The sequence below is a fragment of the Stegostoma tigrinum genome, chromosome 38 (genome assembly GCF_030684315.1).
Source record: "Stegostoma tigrinum isolate sSteTig4 chromosome 38, sSteTig4.hap1, whole genome shotgun sequence".
Taxonomy (NCBI): domain Eukaryota; kingdom Metazoa; phylum Chordata; class Chondrichthyes; order Orectolobiformes; family Stegostomatidae; genus Stegostoma; species Stegostoma tigrinum.
In genome coordinates this window covers 15,453,250-15,471,612 of record NC_081391.1, presented here as the reverse complement: position 1 = coordinate 15,471,612, position 18,363 = coordinate 15,453,250, and the positions used below count along the sequence as shown (strand labels likewise).

At 42.3% G+C, this 18,363-nt stretch overlaps 1 protein-coding gene across 7 annotated transcripts in view; it reads right to left on the bottom strand.

Annotated features, from left to right (window-relative positions):
* LOC125447315 (tumor protein p53-inducible protein 11-like) overlaps positions 1-18,363 on the bottom strand; it is a 211,780-nt gene that overhangs the window by 70,881 nt on the left and 122,536 nt on the right. The window contains exon 1 of one of the 7 annotated variants that reach the window (XM_059640431.1): positions 8,577-8,592. The exons of the other annotated variants lie outside the window; for them this stretch is intronic. The gene's annotated coding sequence lies outside the window, so the exon portion shown is untranslated. Of the gene's footprint in view, positions 1-8,576; positions 8,593-18,363 lie in introns of those variants that run through there. 7 annotated transcript variants of the gene reach the window in all.

Here is an 18,363-nt window from a genome sequence, read left to right as displayed (position 1 = left end):
CTAAATGCCTACAAATTCTATCTTTTATAATCACCTCCAACAATTTGCCTGCAATTGAAATCAGACTCACAGGTCTATAATTCCCCAGTTTCCCCTTACAACCTTTCTTAAACAAAGGTACAACATTAGCCACACTCGAGACATCAGGCACCTCACCCATAGTAATAGATGATGCAAGTATTTCAGCAAGAGGTCTTGTAATTTCCTCCCTTACTTCCCACAACATTCTGGGACACATTAGGTCAGATCCCAGAGATTTATCCACATTGATATTCTCTAAGACCTCCTGAACTTCCTGTTCTTTAATGTGAACTGTTATCAAAACATCAAAGTTTACTTCTCTGCATGCTCTAGACTCAATTTCTTTCTCCACAGTAAAAACTGATGCAAAATATTCATTTAGTATCTCTCCCATCACCTGAAGTTCAACACAGAGGTGACCTTCTTGATCTTTAAGAGGCCCTACCCTCTCTCTTTTCACCCTCTTGCTCTTGTTGTATTTGTAGAATCTCTTTGGATTATCCTTAGCCTCATCTGCCGATGCTATCTCATATCCCCTCTTCGTCTTCTTCATTTCTCTTACAAATGCCCCTACACTCTTTATATTGATTAAGAGATTCAATTGAACCAATTTGTCTATATCTAGAAATACTTTTTTATTCTTGATTAGAACCTCAATATCTTTATTGATCCATTGTTCCTTAATCTTACCACCCTTACCCTTCACACTAACCGGAACAAATTGGCTCTGAATTCTTATCATTACACTCTTGAATGCCTCCCACTTGTCAGACACCTTTTTACCTGTGAACAGTCTACTTCCATCAACTTTTGAAACTCCTTGTCTCATACCATTGAAATTTACCTTACTCCATTTAAAAACTTTAACTTTTATGGAAGGCTTATCCTTTTCCATAACCATTTGAAACTGATAGAATTATGATCGTAAGACCCAAAGTGCTCCTTTACTTTTACTTCAGTCACCTGCCCTGCCTAATTACCCAAAAGAAAGTCTAGTTTTGCTCCGTTTCTAGTAGAAGCATCCACATACCGATAAAGAAAATTTTCACATATTCCATGTGATCTAACCCTGTTAACCACTGTACGATGTGGAAACTTGTCGAACGTTGATTTCAAAAAAGACCCATCTGCTTTCCTAATGTCCATTAGAGAAGGAAATCTGCTATCCTTACCTGGCCTGACCTACATGTGACTCCAGGCCTACAGTAATGCCTGACTCTTAACTCTGGGCATTAAATGTGGGCATTGTGAGTGGTACCCACATCCCAGGAATTAATACAAAAAACCCACCCAACTTTCTTTTCCCTCTGTCTTACAATTGTGACTGTGGCTAGGATATGGTGCCAGAGCTATAGCCCACACTTTGGTATGTTATGTATGGATTTTTCTATTGGGACAGGACAGGTGGTGGTAGCAGGGAGATGATTTTCTTTGTTTGAAATCCTGATATCCAGCATTGGCACTGGTTAACACAAACATTAGGACAACTTTGAGCATGAGGACAGTAACATTGAGCATTTGGATAGTTAGATTGAGCGTTGGGACATTAGTACTGAACATGAAGACAGTAACACGGAGCATTATGACAGGGTATCACACATCTACATGTGGGACTTGCTTTCCAAAATGGGCTCTGGGGAGGAAATCCATAACTGTATCTGACTGCTGTACACCAACATAGGTGGGAATCAGAAAATTTCCCAATTAGATCTGGGTCAGGCAGGGCTGCCCATTCTCTCCTGCCTTGTTTGTGTGTTTTATGGAGCCTTTTGCTGAGTCCATCAGGAAGGATGCAAGCCTGAAATGGGTGAGTGTTCTAGGCAGTGGAAGCCTGCAGGTTAAAGCTTCCCTGTATATGGATGATTATTGCCATTTTCTGCTCAGATCTGCTATCAGTGTGAAAATCCATGAGCATCTGCAACCATTTTGAACTGGCCTTGGGCGCCAAGCTAAATCGAGACAAGAGCAAGGCCATGAACTTTATCCCCATCATCGTCAGGACAGATTACCGGAATGCACTGGGAATATGGTTTATGGGGTTTGGGGTGTCCACAAAAGCTTAGGGAGGAGCGTATCATCAAGGTGAGGCAAAAACTGGACTTATGGGAGCACTTCATATAGCGATTAACAGGGTTAGATCACATGGAATACAGGGAGTCCTAGCCATTTGGATACATAACCAGCTTGCAGGTAGGAGACAGGTGGTGGCAGTGGAGGGTTGTTTTTCAGACTGCAGGCATGTGACCAGCAGTGTACCACAAGGATTGGTGATGGGTCCACTACTTTGTATCATTTATATAAATGATTTGGATGTGAACATTGGAGGTATGGTTAGTAAGTTTGCAGATGACACCAAAATTGTTGACGTAGTTGGCAGCCAAGAAGATTACCTCTGAGTACAATGGGACCTTAATCAGATGGGCTGATGGGCCAAGGATTGGCAGATGGAGTTTAATTTAGATAAATGCATTTTGGAAAGGCAGATCAGACTAGGACATATACACTTAATAGTAAGGTCCTGGAAGTGTTGCCAAACAAAAGAACCTCGAAGTGCAGTTTCATTGTCCATTGAAAGAGAAGTCGCAGGTGGACAGCATTGTGAAGTTTGGTATGCTTGCTTTTTATTGGTCAATGCATTGAGTACGGAAGTTGGGATGTCATGTTGCACTAAACAGTATATTAGTTAGGTCACTTTTGAAATATTGTGTTCAATTCTGGTCTCCCAACAAAAGGAGAGATGCTGTGAAACATGAAAGGATTCAGAAAAGATTTATAGGATGTTGCCAGGGTTGGAGGGTTTGAGCAATGTGGAGAAGCTAAATAGGCTATTTTCCCTGGAGCACTGGAGGCTGAGGGGTGATCTTATAGAAGTTTATAAAATCATGAGGGGTGTGGATAGGATGAATAGCCAAAGTCTTTTCCCCAGAATAGGAGAGTTCAGAACTAAAGGGTATAGGTTTAAGGTGAGAGGAGAAAGATTTAAAAGGGACCTAAGGAATGTATCCGCATGTATGGGATAAGCTGCCAGAGGAAGTGATGGAGGCAGGTATAATTACAACATTCAAAAGGCATCTGGACAAGTACAATTAAGGAAGGCTTAGAGGGATATGGACCAGATGCTGGCAAATGGGACTAGATTTATTTAGGATATCTGGTTGGCATGGACGAGTTGGACGATAATTATGACTCTATAACTGTAGTTACGTGGTTGCCACTGGGCTATCCATACAGTCCCACAGTATTTTAAAAACATTATTCAATTTTCATCATCTATCATGATAGGTCTTGAACCCAGGTACCCAGAACTTTACCTTGGCGTTTAAGATTATTAATCCAGTAACATTACCGCTACATCACCTTCCTCTTAAAAGTGGAGTAAAAGTGAACTGAAAGGGGAAGAGAAAAGAAAATGACATAGACAGGATGAAGAAGGAGAGTCATAGCACCTACAGCACAGAAACAGAGCCTTCAGTCCAACAAGTCCATACCGACCATGTTTCTAAACTAAATTAATCCCACCTGCCTGTATTTGGTCCATATCCCTCAAAACCTTTCCTAATCATGAACTTTTCCAATATCTTTTAAACGCAATGGTACCTGTGTCCTGTACCTGTACCTTCTTACCTTAAAAATACGCAGCGTAGTTTTGAACTCTCCCTCTGTACCGAAAAGGCCCTTGTCATTCACCTTATCTGTGCCCCTAATGATTTTATCAATCTCTTATGCTCCAGTGAAACAGAGTCCCAGCCATTCTAATCTATTCTAGTCTCAAACCCTCCATCCCCAGCAACATCCCAGGTAAATCTTTTCTGAAAGCTCTCCAGTTTAATCATATCCTTTCTATAGTTGGGTGACTAGAACTACACACCGTACTCCAGAAGAGGTGTCACTAATATCTTGTACAACCTGAAAATGATGTCCAACTCCTATACTCAAAGATCTGAGCAATGAAGGCAAGTGTGCTAAATGTCTTCTTAACCACCATGTCCACCTGTGATCTAAATTTCAAAAAATTATGTGCCTAAATCTGAGGTCTCCCTGGTCTACAACACTACCCCGGTCATGGTAGTAAGTGATGCAGATGTTCTGGTGCCTGTGACTGGAAATAGTACGCTGGGAAATTAATTGTCTTCTGTTAGCAGTTTTGCTGAAACAGTTATTATCACTAATTCATTTTGAACAATTTCTATGAAACCTAACAAAGCCTCTGTTAAGTGGAAAGTACCAGAGCTTCCAACAATAAACGTAGGATTTCTGTTGATCATAAATTCCTCAGAATTATTTAGCAAATAGCATTTATTGAGTTGGTTTATTTGATACTAGTGAATGTTAAGAGGTACTTGGCGACAATGAGGAAATGATTTATCCTCTCAATCTGCACCTCTTGTTTATAAATCAAGTGATACAATACACACACAAGTTAGATTGGCACCCCTCCAGGAGACTCCAGGAATTGGAGCTTAATCTCCAGGACACTGCCACAAGAATAGGGTTGCAAAAGAATGAAATCTTTCTTTTACATTTTTTCTTTGAACTTGTTGTATTTGTTACTTCATGAATCATGTAGGAACGCTGAAGGAGCAAGAGATCCTGTGCTCGATAGGATCTCACCAGAGTTGGTAATTCAACAGACAAGGCATGAACCAGAAAAGAAAATAATAAAGATTTGGATTTCTATTGCAACTTTCATGATTACTGGGCAAATGAAGTACTTTTAGTTACCATTGTAATGAAGGACACGAAGCAGCCAGTTTTTGCACAACAAGCTCCCATACAGATAATTTGAGATCAAGTAATCTGTTTTTTTGTGAGTTTCAATGAATGATGAGAAAAGAGACTGAGGATAACTCCCTTGCTCTTGGTCAAACTATCATCACAGGTTTGTAATGTTCTCTTCAGGATCCTATTCAATACTTATCCATGTACTAAGACTTGGAAGACCAACTTATCTGGTTTTTATATTATTGATGGTTGTGGGAACTGACTGTGTGCAAATTGACTATTCTGTTTACTACAATGGTGACCATTATTTTCCAGAATGGCTTAAACTGAAGAAGGACTTGTATTTTCACAAATATTAATCATCTCAAAGGCAGGAAAGTGGAGTCAAGGATTATCAAATCAGCCTTGATCTCACTCAAAGGCAAGGCAGATATGATGGGCTGAATGGCCGACTTCTAATCCTATGTTTTATGGTCTCAAGCACTGTTTTTATTCATTTGTGGAATGCAGGTGTTGTTGGCTAAGCCAGCATTTATTGCCCATCCCTAGTTGCCCTGAGGGAAGTTAAGAGTCAAACACCTTGCTGTGGATTTGGAGTCACATCTAGGCCAGACCAAGTAACAATGGCAGTTTCCTTCCTGAAAGCACATTAGAGATCCAGAGATAACACAGTGTAGCGCTGGAGGAACACAGCAGGGCAGGCAGCATCAGAGGAGTAGGAAAGCTGACATTTCAGGTTGGGACCCTTCTTCAGAAAACTATCTCTGAGTGAGCTATAACCCCGTTGTGAGCCCTAATCTCTGAGTGACATTAGTGAACTAGATGGGTTTTTCTACAATGGACAAGGGATTCATGGTCATCATTAGACTCTTAATTCCAGATATTTATTGAATTCAAATTCCACCACCTGCCATGATGGAATTTGAACCCTGGATTAACAGTCCAGCAATAATACCACTAGGCCATTGCCTCCCCACTGCAGTCAATGAAGTACATATCTGATCACTGTTGGAACACAGGAAACATTGCAGCCAGTTTAGTGCGCAACAAACTTCTATGTAGCAAGTTGAGAATGACCACGTAATCTTTCTTTTGTGATATTGATTGAGGGATTAAAAAAAAAGACAGAGGATAAATCCCTAGCTCTTCTTTACAATAGTACCATGGGAACTTTTCTCATCCACTCCAGCAGGTGGATGAACTCCTGCTTAGCATTTCCTCCAAACCCCAGCACCCTCAGCAGATCTGCACTCACTCGCTCGTTCATTGGTGTGTCAGTATTGAATCTGTGGTGTGATTTACACCTGGAAGCTCCTGATTCTGAGCTGAGGTGATACTAAGAGCCAGAGCTGACAGGTAACTGAAGGTGAAGTTGTAAGGGACATCCCTTGCTTGAGAAAGGCTGTCTTGGGGTAGGAGTATTTTGGATGGTAGGTTTTCACATTCTGCCATCCATCCCAGTTGCTCTACTGCTGCATTGTGCCACAGGCAAGAATGCTGCCCCATCTGGGGCATAGCTCCCATTTTAGAGAGCGGCCAGCCAATCCAATTTATTGGCAGCTCAGTAGCTTCAACAGCGCAATCTGGGATAGCAGGCAAAACTTCAAGAAGAGGCCAGGCTGAAGGCATGGTTCTCAGACTTGAGAGAATGGAAGGGTTAGGGACTGTAGTTTGAGAGGTGAAGAAGGGGAAGAAGGCATTTTGTCTTGGTGGTAACAATGGGGATTGGGAAGCCGGCCTTGGATGGGTGCAGCTAAAATTGCTAGTCTACCCACATGGCATGGACTAACCCCAGGGAAGTGAGAGGTGGAATGACCCATCAAAGTGACCATTTTGGCCACTTAAGGACCTCAAGTGGCCCAAAGGTGAGCAGGCTGCCTAGTGACCCTTGTGAAATGGGAGACAGGTCAAGGGAGGGCAGACATGCAATACGCAGACCACCCACTGCATTTTACAAGCACCTGCCCTCAAGGCCATTTGTGGGGAACTGTAAATTCCATCCTAGAAGTTTTCAGTGTTCCTATTGCCTTTATCCCACTAGGTTGGGGAAATCTCTCAAGTTGCTTGATATGTCAACTGCCAATGCCAAGAGAGCGGATTGGGAAGAACCAGTTCAAACAAGAAAAGGAAATAAATGTAAAGTTCAAATTCAATTCAGGTGCCTGGACTTTGAATCTCTCGGCCTGGAGACACAGAGGTAGCAGCAGATTTTAAACCACTGCAAAAGACCTGGGGAGAGCTGAGCTCCATACCTCTTGTTTTATGACTTTGGCTGTTAGGAAGCTAAAAACAACAGAGAATTTTGCTCTAAAGTACAGTACACCACAATTCTGAACATGCTCCACTGACAAATTTGCATGACTTCATACAATTCTCTAATGAATGTGGTGAACAGCAGTAAGAATAGGAAAATGAGTTTGATATGACTTCCTGTGAACTCCCATTTGGCCCAAGTAATAACAAATAATGATTAGTCGTGTGTTTAGAGCCACAAGCAACAAATATTTCTAGTATCACTGTAATGCGCACTTGCCATGAATAAATTATAAAGAAATATTCTTGTCAACCCATCCTGTACCAACATATTCCCACCTTGCTCGAGGTTGCCTACCAGCTCCAGGGTACTGCTAGCTTAAATAAGAAACATTGGAAAGGGAGCAGCCCTTTTTCGCCATTCAATGCAGTCACGGTAGGTCCTCAGCCTTGTTCAATGGACTGAGTTGGCAGGTGGGTGGAGATAATGAGACCATTCAAATTGCTCCATGTTGGGAATGCTCACCAATGAGGCCACTCCCCCGGTGAGTTTCTCAGGTTTGGGTGCCATGGAAACTCATTTCATACACAATGGCAAAGCAACGAGAAGCAGGAGGAGGCCATTCTGCCTCTTGAGCCTGCACCACCAGTCAATAAGATCACGGCTGATTTGATGTGGTCTAAAACTACATTCGCTTGACAGTCCCCCACAGCCTTTCACTCCCTCATCCATCAAAACTGTCAGATTCAACCTTGAATGTATTCAATGGACAAGCCTCTATTGCTCTCTGGGAAGGAAATTCCATACCAAAAATCCATTTAAAAAATCCATCTGACCCCAACCTCTAATCCATTTACCTCATCCATGCTACCCTTTTATCCATCTTAATCTCTCGCACTTGTGTACCTCACCCACCCTACACCCTCACCCACTTACATTACCCCCGCTACCTACTTAGCCACTTACCTTAACCACCTGTAACACTATAAACGTCTCACCCTATCCCCTCACCCATTAATCTCACTCTCACCCATTTACCTTGCCCGCCATATCCTTTTCTTACCCACTCTAGCTGCCCTCACCCACTTACCTTACCCACCATAACACCACCTCATCCACCCTACCTCTTCACTGCTCCTTTCTCCCAAGGAGCTTTGGGACATTTTACTCACTGGAATACGCCTGCTACTGATGCTTAACTGGGACAGACCCTCTGTACTGTGAGGATTCCACGTGGATTGCAGCGGTTCAAGAAAGTGTCTCAGCATCACTCTCACAGGGTCAATTACAGAGAGACAATAAATTCCAGCCTAGCCAGTGCCAACACCCCTCCCATCACTAATTTCAATTGGTTCTGTTATAATCTATTAGTTGCATTGCTGTGCAATATTGTGTTATAGAAAATCGTGCTATAGAAATAACAGGCCCTATGGGAAAAGTGGGGTTAGGGGCAGACCACCAAAAAATCACTCAAAATTGCTCAAAAATCATTCAGAAGCCGAACACAAAGGACAGCACAGTTTGAGTCAATGCTTAATTCATATTTAATAATGGAATAAAAGTAAATTTAACACCTTACCTTGAAAAAATGTCAAAGACGACTTGATTGGGGAAGAGGAGGTTTTGATGTTACTCTTTTGTTAATCCTGTGGCTGAGGGCCATCATTATCATCATCATCGCCTTCAGGTTCAGTTGTGGTTGCAGGTTCAGTGCGAAAAATAGTTAATCCAGAAGTGGTTCATGGTTGAGGCTGTGGTTCATTATCTTTCGACTGTTTCTTGAGGAGTTGGCTTAAAAAAGATACCAAAGTTTTTGCTGCTTTGCCCTTTTTCTTCTTCCGTGAAGAAGCTGTTCATAAGGTGTCAAATAAGATCTTATTCCATGAACTGCTATCTTGCTGCATCCTGCTTTGTAATTGTTGTCCTCTAGAGGCTGCATCTGCTTCTCAGATGCCTTCAGGATAGAAGACAGAACAGAAGTGGAAATCTCTCATGGTGCTGCATCCTGGACTTCATCTTCTTCATGTCCAGCTTCCACTTCCCTCTCAGTGACAAGTTCTTGTAGATCAGTTGTGAAGAGGTCTTCACAGTGGGAATCAAGCAACTCTTCAACATCCTCACTCTCCACTTCTTCAGATCCAAATTGCTTTGCAAGATCAACACAACATTCTTTGATTCTTGGGAGCTCCTCTGATAGATCAAAGGTTTTAAAATCTTGAAAAAAGTGTGAGAGAAGCTTTTGCCAAACTGCTCCAAGCAGTCCTTCCTGATATCACCCCAAGCCTCCATGATAATGTCAATTGCATTCTTGATGTTACAGCCCTTCCAAAATTGAAGAACACTGTCCTTATCCTCCTTAGTGGCTGAAATCTGCCTCTTAAATGCGCACCTTAAATAATAAGCTTTAAAAGCTACTATTGCACCCTGGTCCTTGGGTTGACGGAGAGAGGTTGTGTTTGAGGAAAGAAACAGCACTTTGATGTTTTCAGAAAGTTCACCGATAGTCTGAGAATGGCTTGGTGAATTACCCCAGGATGAGAAAAATCTTAAAATCCAAATTTTTTTTCCTGCAATTTTTCTAAAAACATCTTCCAAAACATCAACAATAAGGTCAGAAAAAAGATGTCCTATCATCCAACCTCTTCTGCTTGACCTAAAACAGATGCTTAGAGTAGACTTAAGGTAACCTTCAAGATTCATGGGTTGGCAGAGTAGTACACCATCACAGACTTAAGCTTTACGTGTTCACTGGCATTGGCACAGTAGCACAGTCATATGATCCTTTGCCACCTTAAAGCCTGGAGCATGTGCTTCATTCATAGAAATGTAGGTGCTTGATGGCATTTGCTTCCAGTATAAACTTGTCTCAACCAAATTGAAAATTTGGTCAAAGTCATAGCCATCTTTGTCAATTGTTTCTTTATTTTGGGAGGAAATGCCATCGCATGCTCCTTGTCTGCACTGGCAGCTTCAACACATAACTTTATGTTATGAAGAGCACAACAGTTCTTAAAACTAGCAAACCAGCCACTGTTAGCACTAAAGGCAGGCACATCTGCAGGATTCTCAGCTTTTTTTTGTTAAGTTTTCATAAATTGATAATATTGTCTCTTTTATGCTGAGAGAAGTAGTGGTCTCAGATAACAAAGTGTGGAGCTGGATGAACACAGCAGGCCAAGCAGCATCTCAGGAGCACAAAAGCTGACATTTCGGGCCTAGACCCTTCATCAGAGCAATGGTCTCAGATTGCTTTTCCATTTGATCTTCAATCCACACACTTAGAAGCTGCTCCATCTCCTCAAGTTCCTTTGTCCGTGACCTCACAGATTTGCTAGCACTCAGACTTGTTCCAGCAATACAGTTTGCTTTAATCTTTTCTGCATTGTCTCTAATGGTGTGTAAGGTAGACTACCTTATATCTGTTATGCGAACTATGTGCTCTCATTACGCTTAAAATGCTTTCTCACACCTAGCTTCTCGTCCATTGCTATAGCCTTTCTCTTAAGTTCACCACCAGGATTTTTTCACCAGGATGCCTCTTGCTAACATTCCTGTCACTTTGTCCTCACATTTCTGTGGTTAATGCAGCAGAATTTGCAAAAAAACAAAAAGCACAGAGTACTGTACCTCTCACAGAAAGCACTTCACAACAAAGTCTGCAAAATGACCACGTGATGCCAGTGCGAGACTCTTCCCATGCTAACATTGCACATGCTCAGGACAAAGCCAGCAAAATGATCATGTGATGCCAATGTGTACTCCTCCGCACACTGATGGAATCATGTTATGGCCAACACAAGTTTGCGTTTTAGAAACAGTGTTCCCCTATTCATCATTCACATTATAGCCAATTAACCTTGCCAGCACACAGGTTATAGCAGAACCAACTGTAAGTAAAAATAACCCTCTCTGTTGCCTTCACATCCTTCCTAATGTGAGACGCTGTACATAATACTGCACTTGAGGCTGAGCCAATGATTTATATATAATAATCTCAATATTGTTTTCTGTTTCTCTAAAAATGAGGCCAAGAATAAAGTTTTATTAATCACTCTCTCCACTTGTCCTGTCCCTGTCTATAACTTATCCATTCTTACACCCATATCTCTTTGCTTTTACAGCCACTTTAGGATTGTTCTCAACAAAATGTTGGTTTCGATGAGGTGTGAATGACAGGATAGCAGCTGACCAGATGAGAAATAAAGAAAGAAACCAGAAAGAATTGCAATACAAAATGGAGACAGTGATCCTTACGCGCTGTATAATCCTTTCATTCCAGCCAGACAGTAAAGTATCAGGTTGGGGCTTCCTTACCCTAAGGGATGTGTGTGAAAATCTCACAGAAGTTTTCCATTAAAATAAGTTTAAATTAGCTTCTGGAAAGTTAGATAGGACAAGAGGTCAGATAGTGACCACCCAACACTTGGTCAATTTAATCTACACCAATGGGAAGAAATTTCCTTTCTATGAGAGGTCATGCTAACCATGATGACCAGCCCATACTTGTAAAATCTAATGTTAGAAGTGATTATGCCTTTGGACATGGTTGCTAAACAATCCCTAGTGTTCTATGAATTAAATTTATCTTTGGCTCGCAATGCAGCTCACTGATGTTTACTAGAAGCTATAGAAATTCATATGTAGGGACCGGTCCTCTGCAGGGCGAAGGAACATATCCAGGTATGTGTCTTTCTGAACTAATGGAGGGGTGGGGCACAATAGTTTCTTGTTCCATTGTCCATGCCTTAACTAATTGGAGTCAAATTGCCAACAAGTGATCACCTTTTCTCATACAGTATAAATTGTTGTTCCCTTTGAAATTTGGCATCTTGCATCTGCATGACAGAAAGCCTTGACAACATGTCTTTCTTTCAGCAATGTTTAAGTTCTGGATCATTAAAGTGACCATTTCCACGTGGTGGTTTGGGATCCTGAATCCACTTCCTGCTTTAAATGGTTCTAAAGACTGCACAAAACGGCTGCAATTAAACAATTACCAAGAGGCTTCCGGCTGAGCACAGGAGAAAAGTGTCCAAGTATTACAGTACTGCAGGAGGAGGCACTTTTCTGAGATGGAGTTGAAGCAGAATGAGATATGGGGTCAGAGCAGGAAAGTGAGATCAGCGATGAAGCCATTCTGTTCCTAAACCCTGGAACAGCTTGAGGGGTGGCTGAGAAGATTTGTACGTCCTATTGCTCTACCTACTCTTCTGCATGGACCTGATGTGGGAGTGCTTGATTGCTGGCCAAAATTTATATTGCACCAGGAGGTGACAGGGTTGGTAAAATGCAGGGAATCATGGTGCAATGGCTCCTCACAGGCTCCTCATCTTCAGGCCTCATGGAGACAGCCAGCTAAATTAAATAATTCTCACAGATTTCCATTATGAGCAGGTCAATCCCCAATCTCTAGCATTCAGTCCATTCCTCTATTATGGTTTTCCTTCGCTGAGTGAAATGTTCCCTTTTCAAAGCGTTGTGAATATTCTGACAAGAAGACATTTTAAACCACCTGACAGTAGGCGTTGCTTTTTCGAGAGGCCAATATTAATATTCCAGGCAAATAAATGACTTATTTATTTCCTACTAACAGGGATAAGTGACCTCCTTCACTCGTGGTTTGATCGGAGACTCTTGGCAGATTCCAGAATTTAATTCCATTTGGCCTTGTCAAAGTGTGCAAACATTTAGGAGACACAAACTGTTCTTCTGAGACAGGCGCCCAGTGTGGGCTAGAGGCCAGATGAATGAATCACTTCCCTTGAGATTTACTGCATTCCATTTTAGGCAAATTTCTAAATCACATCTCCTCCATTTGTCCTCTATTGCCCCCTGTCCTATCTTTGACTAATCCCATTCAGGAACACCGCTTATGCCTACCAACCTACTTTTGGTTTCAGTCAGGCAATGCCTTCATTTTAAAATGTGCAGCTCTGTTTTGAAATCCCCCCAAAACCTCGTGCACATCTCACTAATTTTGTAACCTCCTCCATTTTGCAGCCCTCACTGCACTCTTCTGGTCCTGGCCTCTTGTGTATCCTTCCTCAACTGAATTCTTCATTTACTCCTTCATTGGTCTTTAGCTGTCTAGGTCCTAAACTCTGGAAGTCCACACTTAATCTCTCCACTTCTCTCTCCTTCTTTAAAATGCTCCTCAGAATGTGAAGCTTCAACCACGGTTTTGGTCACCTGTTCTAATGATTCTGATTTAGGACTGAGAAGAAGCGGAATTTCTTCTCTCAGATGGTTGTGAGTGTTTGGAACTTCTTGCCACAGAGAGCTGTGGGGGCAGAATCCTCGTGTATATTTAAGACTGAGATGGATAGATTGTTGATCAGTCGGGGAATCAAGGACTATGAGGAAAACACAGAAAACTGGACAAGAAGAATGTTGGATCAGTCATGACCCTACTAAATGGCGAAGCAGGCTCAGGGGACCATTTGGCCTTCTCCTGTTCCTAGATCATATAGTCTTACGGTCTTCTTGGGCTTTGGCATCAAATTGTGTTTGATAATTATCTTGTGGATCACCGTGGAATGTTATACTGCATTAAGCGTGCCATCTGAATTTTAGTTGTTGTATTTCTGATTTAGTAGTTCTCTTCCCTTCCTTGTTTAAAAGGTACAGTATTGTGGGTGGCCAGCATGTATGAAATGCGGACAGTAGCTATTGGTAGGATATTCAACCTAAAAGGGTATTGTAGGAAGAGCAGTAGCCTATTCAGCCCTTCAAACCTCATCCTACTGGACCATGACTAGCTCGACTGCATTCACCATGTTGTGACTTAGCCTGGCCCTGTGTTCCTTATAAGTACATGTCAAAGTAAAGTTGGTCAGAGGTCAGAAGCAGAACCTTGGGACGCAGTGTGGCCAGAGTGTCCGTGGCACAGTTGGACTTTCCAGCCTTCAGTCAGCCTTCAGTAAATGATGAAGTCTCCCCTCTCCTATAAATCAACATTCAGCAATGTCCCTTAACCTCAGTGGCAAAAGCTGTAATCCGCAGAGAGACAAAATGTTCAGACACAGGAAAACAGAAGCAAAATAATCAATTCACAAAGAGGCCTCTGACCCCATGAAACAGATCCTTTAATTAAACCAATGACTTGCACTTATAAAGCAGCACTAATGTTGTCAAGCACCCTGAGACACCTCACAGGACTATAAATAAGAGGAATGAAACTTGGGGGGTGGGGATTAAGGAGTGTCTTTCAGGAGGTGAACTGGAGACGTTTCAGGAGAGAATTTCAGAGTTTATGGAGATAGCTAATTTAAAGGAGTGGGCACCAGTTGGGAGGTGCTGGGTGATAGGAATGTGCCTGGGCCCAGGGTTACAGGAATCTAGAGCTCTGCTCAACATCACTTTCAGTTCTGCTTTCCCAATCTAATACCTTGCCTAATACAACATCGAATGTTTCCTAACTGTTCATTCCTTACGTCCTCTGCACCCACTGACTTGACATTGTCTTGACGTTACTGTCCACGTTTGTTTGATCTGAACTGATTAGCTCCTTACATGTCTTTCTGAGCTGCCCTGTAAACTCCAGCTCACCAGCCTTTGGACTTGAAGTGCATCACTGTGTTACCCCATTAGGACTCTTGGTCAAATAGAACGTGGGTTCTGGAATGCTACTTAATCTGAGTCAAGGGTTATTGGGACAAAAGTGAAGATCACTGTCACAGTGGTGATAAGGCAATGATCTCATTAAATAGGGGAGAAGGTTTGAAGGGCCAAATGACCTCCGCTTGCTCTCAGCCCAATGTCCCCAAATTCAGGAAATAAAAAAAAATTACCTGGCCAAACTTCACCAAATAAAACTGCTACCTGATTATGTTTTTGCAAATAAAATTCTGTCCAATCAATCATTGCTGGCCGATATAAAACCTGAATGATAACATTTAGACCATAATAAACCAAAATAAAAAGGAACAGAAAATAAGTCATACACATACTCATTCTATCTTTCCACAAGTTTTCTCTTCCTGACCCAGCCCTTATTCAACTACATTCAGTAAATGTCTGGGATGGGGATGTGTGGAGAAGAGCTGTATACTGGGAGTGGGGGTGGGGATTTCATCAGAATCCAATAGCCAGGGCCTGGGGCATCTGGCGGTTCCTACAGGGTTCATATAGGGGGACAGGACAGCTATGAAAGGGTCAGGGGAGTAGCCACTGTGTTTGAATTGGGGTGGAGATAGAGCCAGGGCAGTTGTTGCTCAGGGTGATGGACAGACCAGGTTCACTCCCTCCACAGTGACGCTCAGTAGCAGCAGTGTATACCCTCTTCAAGGTACACTGCAAAAATTCACCAATACTCCTTAGGCATGAACGTCCAAACCAATGACCTCTTCTACAGGACAAGGGCAGTAGATACTAAGTAACATCACCATCTGCAAGTTTGCCTCCAAACCCATTCACCACCTTGGCTTGGAAATATATCGTCGTTCCTTTAGTGTTGCTGGGTCAAAATCTTGGAAATCCAGCTGAGTTAGTCCTAAGAACTAGGAGCAAGAGTAGGCCATTCAGCCCCTTGGGCCTGCTCTGCTGTTCACTATGATCGTTGTTCTCCTCTGGCCCTCAACTCTGCTTTCCTTCCCGCTCTCCATAACCTTTAACCTGTGACTAATCAAAAATCTCCCTATCTCTAGCTTAAGTTTACTCAATGTCCTGGCATCCACCGCACTCGGGGGGAGTGAATTCCACAGATTCGTGACCATTGAGAGAAGTAATTTCTTCTCATCTCTGTTTTAAATCTGCTATCCCTTATCCTAAAACTATGACATCTCATTCTAGATTGCCCCACAATAGGAAACATCTTGTCTACAGTTACTTTGTTAACCTCCTTATACATATTGTCAATTAGATTTCCTCTCATTCTTCTAAACTCTGGAGAGTATAGGCCTAAACTGCAGGATCTCTCTTCAAAAGACGAACCATATGTTGGGGAGAGAAAAAAGGAACGACCCTGGACTCCATCAGCCCTTGGCCCAAACTTAGCTGTTCTCTCCTCATTTCAAACATGGCCCCAGATGCTTCTGAAGTCTGCTGTCCTCACTCCTGAATCCTGCTCAATTTAGCCTTAGCACCTTCTAGGTGTCCATGCCCATTAATTTGGGTTCTCACATAAGACCCCACTCATAACACTCCTCTTACCCCACATCTCCAGGCTGTATGTATAACACCCCTACATCACATCAGCCCTGCTCAGGCCTTACCTCCACCTTGGGCTTTAGCCCACTGAATTGGAATATGACAGCAAAGGAACAGGCCTTTCAGCCCATGGTGTTGTGCTGAATACAACGCAAAGTTAAACTAATCTCTTCTGTCTGCCCATTGTCCATATCCTTCCATTCCTCATTTATTCATGTGCTTATTTAAAAATCCTTTAAAAGCCCCTATTGTGTCTACCTCCACCACTACCCCTGGGAGCATGTACCATCCACCTGCAACTCTCATGTGTATGAAACATGCCCTACATCTCCTTTGAGCTTTCCCCATCTTACCTTAAATGCATGGCTTCAAGTATTAGATGTAAATTAAAATTAGACATAAACTAAATCAGGCAATGCGGCTAAACTCCTGGTTTGCCCTGGTCTCTTCAGGAATCAAAGGTTTATCTCCAGAGCAGGGCTGTGAGCAAAATCCCAAGGGAAATATAAAAGCATCAAAAATGAATATGCAACTTCTTTCCATTTTCTTTGAAGATTTCATTTGTGAAGCACAAAAAGAAGGCTTGTTTGACTGATAGTCAAGGTGAATCTCATTGGATATCCAGGCCAGTGGATAAGTAGGATTGATCAGCCTTCAGGACTAATGAATCCTGACTCCCCGAATCCGATTCATCATCAGTAAGGCATAAATCAAGAGAGTGATAGCATACTCTCCACTTGCCCGTATGGATGCAGCTCTAACAGCACTCAATAACTTTGCAATGATCCAGGACAAAGCAGCCCACTGGATTGGCACCACGTTCACAAACTTCCACACCCTCTATTACCGATGCTCAGTAACAGCAGTGTGTACTACCTGCAAGATGCGTTGCAGAAATTCAGCAAAGATCCTCAGACAGCACCTTCCAAGCCCACAACCACTTCCATCTAGAAGGACATGGGCAGCAGATACATGGGAACACCTCTAAGTTCCCCTCTAAGCCATTCACCATCTGACTTGGAAATATATCGCTGTTCCTTAAGTGTTGCAGGGTCAAAATCATGGAATTCTCTCCCTAAGGACATTGTGGATCAACTCACAGCAGGTGGATTGCTGTGGTTCAAGAAGGCATCTCCCCACCCTTTCTCAAGGGCAACTAGAGATGGGTAATAAATGTTGGCCAGCCAGCAATGCCCACATCCCACGAATGAGTAAAAAAAACGAAGGAGTTTGAGGATGGGACAGTTTGTGCACTTAAAGAAGGACATACTCATTTTAAGGGAACACAACAAACATTTACTAAAATGAATCTAGGATGGGGAGGGTTGTCCAGTGAGGAGATATTGAATATAGAACAGAATCACAGAAATTTCACAGTGCAGAAGGAGGCCATTGAGCACGTCATGCCTATTCTGTCTGTAAACAAGGGTGATTCAGCCAGCCCCACTGCCCTGCATTTTCTCTGTGTCTGAAACAACATATGTTCGCTCAGCTGTAGATACCTACCATCCACCAGGTGAGAAAAGTCTTCCTTAAATCCCTTCCAAAAGTCCTGCCCTTTGCTCAATTCCATGAACCCGGTTATTGATCTTTTTACAGAGGAGTAAAATTTCCTCCTATCTATCCTGTTTACAGCCCTCATAATTTTGGGCATGGCAGAAATGAACGTCAGTGAAGGTTTGAAAATGGGAGAGATTAGGAATCACAGAAAAAAATGGCAAAAGGCGTGGAAATGGTTGTAAAAAAGGAACAGTTCATTGATTTAGAGTCAGTGTTAACTGTCAGTGTGATTCACAGAATAAGGCCAGAAATAAAAACAAGTTACAGAAAGCAACTAAGGTAAACAAGGTTAAAGGGACAAACAGAAATCCTTTTGGAGGCAAGAACGGAACATCTTTATCCTTCGTCGGAGGCTCACTGATGATGTTACCTAGAATGGTGACGAAACGTCTGAAAACTAACCTTCCAGCTCAGCGAGCAAACTCACATCCAGAACCTCAACCTGAGCTACAAATCTTCTCAAAACTCGCGAGAACATCTTTATACCTGAAGAGAAGTGGCAATCAAATAGTAAAGTTTCTTCAAAATGTCTACAGTGCCAAAGGTCACAGTGAATTAAAGACATTCATGACAACAAAGTGCCACAGAAGCTTATAGAAAGCTTTCACTTTCTCTCCTTTGTCCACACAGAAAATTACATACAAAAAATAAATTTCAGG